At 44.9% G+C, this 4428-nt stretch overlaps 1 non-coding gene across 1 annotated transcript; it reads right to left on the minus strand.

The window, feature by feature from the left end:
• Positions 1-1346: 1346 nt before the first annotated feature.
• On the minus strand, positions 1347-1445 carry LOC146829279 (small nucleolar RNA U13). Its single transcript, XR_014962370.1, has one exon. It is a non-coding gene; the product is annotated as a small nucleolar RNA U13 (small nucleolar RNA).
• Between the last annotated feature and the right edge of the window lie 2983 nt (positions 1446-4428).

Consider the following 4428-nt stretch of genomic DNA (forward strand, 5'->3'; position numbering starts at 1 on the left):
TTTTTCCTTTGGTTCATATGAATGAAAAAAAAAATATATATATATTTTCCTTTGGTCCAGTCAGAGTGTCTTTGGTTTGATTTAAAAACATGATACATTGCACATGCAAAAATATAAAGGGTAGAGTATGTTTTTTGGTGTTTAATTTGATTTTCCCCTGATTCTCTACCTATATTAGTTCATTAGGGGTTCCCCTTTTTTCATTGGTGTAGAAGACTTCGTAAGCCACGTCCTCTCTAGAGCAGGAAAACGCGCCCTGTAGAGGAAAGGTATAGATCAACACAATCAGCTGGAAACAACAGTCATACAGATCGACAACATAGGTGGTGATCTGCAATCCTGAATACTCACTTTCAACCTTTGATGTAGAAGTAATTCCTGGCAACTCAATCAATAAACTTAAGATGCGTAAATCGGAGTCATATGAAGAGTAAAAGGAATTGGCCTGCCTCCTCCATAGTACGTCACTATAAGGGATGACAATCTAACCCAACAGTCAATTCAGCTTAAATACAAGTAAATGGTAGTTCCAAGTTTGTAATGAAGGCAAATGTTGATATCCAAAAGGAACATGGCAGTGCACAAGAATAGAATAAAGAACAAAGAATAACACCTGGACCCAGTGCCCCCAGTGGATGCATCCGTATCCGTATTGCCATGCGGGTTTATTGGGTGAGGGACCAACAACATAGTGATGGAATTCATTTGTAGGGGTGGGTGATGTGGTGGCCAATGAAACACAGTAGTGGAATAGTGCAAAAGGGGGGGTTCAATACGCTCATGTTGTATGTTTTACATAACTATAATTATGATAATGTATAAACTAAATGACAATGCTCTGCAATGTATATTATGGCAGATGTTTCCTGTGTTAAGGAGCTCTGCATTGTGCTTGACCTTTGACACAATAAAATTTGTTTATAAAAAAAAGAACAAAGAATAAGTACTTAGTTGAAGTATTAGTGTTTTCCCAGAGCTTTCAGTATTAGAAAGCAGAAGCCTCAAAAGAACTGAATTAATGCTCCAAGCCCTGAGGCACTGGGTAACAGGTCATGAAACAGTTAATGGAGCCGCCACTCCGGAAGCATGCTTTCCGTTTGTGAAATTCCAAATGTATCAAAAAGGCCCTGACCTGGCGTGTAGAAAGCAAAAGACACATAATTGATGGACGGAATGCAGAACAAATCAAAACATTCACCCCCAGTCAAGAGATCTGGGTTAAATCCATCATTCTTTTGTTCACCATGCCACCCCAGTTTAGACCTGGCCATATGCAAATCAGTCTTGACCCTGTGCCTCATGGGAACAGTCCAGCCCGAACTGCCAAGCCAGGTCCTCCCTGCACCGGAAACAAGCATCATGGGCCCTGTGGAAACAAGGATGGGACGGCACACGTCACGCACAAGCGTGAAAACCCACTCATCACTTGCAAGAGCCAGGAGGATCAGAAGTAAAGGTTAACGGAGGAACACCAGAGCATGCGATCCTCTCATGAATGTGAGGGTGAGAATGTCGTGGTTTTGGTGTCTGTCTACATTTGCCCGGGTCACATTGGAAGCTAATCACGAGTTACCTATGATATTTTTTAATAAAAGAGAGTCCAGTACAGCAAAAGTCGTATTATTACACTAATGTATATGCAGCAGTGTAGCTAAAAATTGAGAGAGTGGGAGAGCTAGACCGGCCGCAATGCACGCAACCGATGCTGCTAAGCAAATGTGCCTCATTAAAAACGGAATGTAATGTTTATCTTGGATCCCTGCATGTTACTGTTAAGATAGAGCTGATGAGTTGTGGCGAAATTACTTTTGGCAGGTGGAAAAAGCTACTATAAGAATGCAAATGTGCAGCTGAACATCGCTAACAGTGGCATCTGTCTCTGTTATCAGAAATTGCCCTCTGTACACGAGTGTTCCTTTACCCTGCTGTACCACGGTGCGACCACTTCACTTGCACTGCTAGGACGCATCCGAGGCAAGGGACATCAGTCTGAATGGGAACAACGACCGACCCTGCCTTCCTCTTACCTATCTGTTGCCACTTTTTTAAAATTCTTTTTTAATGTTCAGGGTGCAGGTGACACACACCAAAGTTTGATTTCTAAACAACACAATTTTGTTTACATCAGAGGCCCCCTTTTAAGCTGGTCATGTTGGACATGCGAAGTAAGGTAGTTACCTTAAATAAAGCAATGAAGAATGGTGAAGCGGTTTGAAGGGCATTTATATTGCCAATTACATTACAGAAAAGGCACGGTTTCTGTAGTTTATCTTATTACAGACAAGCAATTGCTTTGTCTTCTTTCAATAACGTGTCCATCACAGAGCTGCACATACGATCATTGAAATGGCATACATTAGTGGATTGAAAATATAAAACACATGACCAAGCGGAAAACTTGGCAGCTATGGAAGTGTCACACTCCAGAGACGAGTCGCGCGTCTGGCATTGCATCGTCTACGTGGCCTGTGTGCAAATGTGCATACCATTGTCCAACCGGGATATCCTGTTAGTATTTAAGTCTTTGACTCAGCCTGCCAACACGCCATTGCATTGTCTTTTCAGTGCACCGATATACTCGTACTGTTAAGTGCCTCATTTCAACAAACTCCATACAATATTTGAAATAAAAAACAAGCTTGGAAGTCGTCTGCGACTAACCGATGATAAGCAGTACATTCCGCTTTCTCGCAGCCACAGACACCCCCGCAATGAGCAGTAAAGTCGCCCAGTAGTGACCCTCGCCCATGGATGGAGCAGGGAATGCTGTATGATTCCTTCAAAGCTAAGGGGAGGGTATGGGCGGGATCTGTAGGTCAGTGGTTCCTGAAGAGCTTGGTAACGAAACTTGGAGTAAGTAAGGCACGATGCTTGGGGACAAAGCTGCTTCAGTGCTCCAGGGCTTGTTGACTTTCTGTGTGTTTCCTGCTTGTGTTGGCCCTGACTCCGCGATCACATGACCTAAACTGTGGCTAAGGCGAGCGGAGAGCGCAAAAAAGTGAAGAAAAAAGTGCACACCGCCTAGTGAAGGAGTGTGTGTACTGCCGCCGGTGAGAGATCCAATCCCGCAGAGCGTGAATAAAATGAGACAGGGTGGCAACAATCAGCGAGTGACATGCCTTCAGTGCAATCATTGCACTGCCTTTGGCATAATTTGTGACGCAAAACGACGCGCACAAATCAAAACTTAGGGCGGAGCCGGGACGAGGCTTCTGGAATCGTATCGATTCCAAGAAGCCTCTGCATGGCAGAGCAGCGCATGCACTGCTTTCGCCAGGCCGAGACCTAATAAAAGATTGAAGTGGGGTGAATTGTGGTGTATTGGAGTGGGGTGAATTAGAATGGAGTGGGTGGATTTGGGTGAGGTGGATTGGAGTGGGGCGAATTTGGAGTGGGGCAGATTGGAGTGGGGCGGATTGGAAAAGGGCAGATTTTTTTGATTGGAGTTGAGCAGATTGGAGTGGGCAGATTGTTTTGGATTGGAGTGGGGTGGATTAGAGTGGGGCAGACATTTGGATTGGAGTGGGGCAGATTGGAGTGAGATGGATGGGCGTGGGGCAGCTTGTTTTTGATTGGAGTGGGGCAGATTGTTCCGAATTGGAGTGAGGTGGATTGGAGGGGGGCAGATTGTTTTGAATTGGAGTGGGGCAGATTGTTTTGGATTTGAGTGGGGCAGATTGGAGTGGGCAGAATGTTTTGGATTGGAGTGCGGCAGATTGGTTTGGATTGGGGAGGGGCAGATTGGAGTAGGGCAGACTGTTTTGGATTGGAGTGTGGTGGATTGCAGTGGGGCAGATTGTTTTGGATTGCAGTGGGGTAGATTGTTTTGGATTGGTGAGGGGCAGATTGGAGTAGGGCAGACTGTTTTGGGTTATAGTGGGGCAGATTAGAGTGGACTGATTGTTTTAGAACGGAATAGGGCAAATTGTGTTAGATTTGAGTGGGGCAGATTGGTTTGGATTAGAGTGAAGCAGATTGTTTTTTATTGGAGTGGGGCAGATTGATTTGTATTGGAGTGGGGCATATTGTTTTGTATTGGAGTGGGGCAGATTGTTTTGTATTGGAGTGGGGCAGATTGTTTTGAATTGGAGTGGTGTAGATTGGAGTGGGCAGAATGTTTTGGATTGGAGTGAGGTGGATTGCAGTGGAGCAGATTGTTTTGGATTGCAGTGGGGTAGATTGTTTTGGATTGCAGTGGGGCAGATTGTTTTGGAGTAGAGTGGGGCAGATTGTTTTGGATTGACGTGGGGCAGATTGGAGTGGGGCAGATTGTTTTAGAATGGAGTAGGGCAGGTTGTTTTAGATTTGACTGGGGTGGATTGTTTTCGATTGGCGTGGGGCAGATTGTTTTGAATTGGAGTGAGGCGTATTAGGATGAGGCGTATTGGAGTGAGGTGTATTGGAGTGAGGCGTATTGGAGTGAGGCGT

The sequence above is a fragment of the Triturus cristatus genome, chromosome 5_2, assembly GCF_964204655.1.
Source record: "Triturus cristatus chromosome 5_2, aTriCri1.1, whole genome shotgun sequence".
In the NCBI taxonomy this organism is placed as follows: domain Eukaryota; kingdom Metazoa; phylum Chordata; class Amphibia; order Caudata; family Salamandridae; genus Triturus; species Triturus cristatus.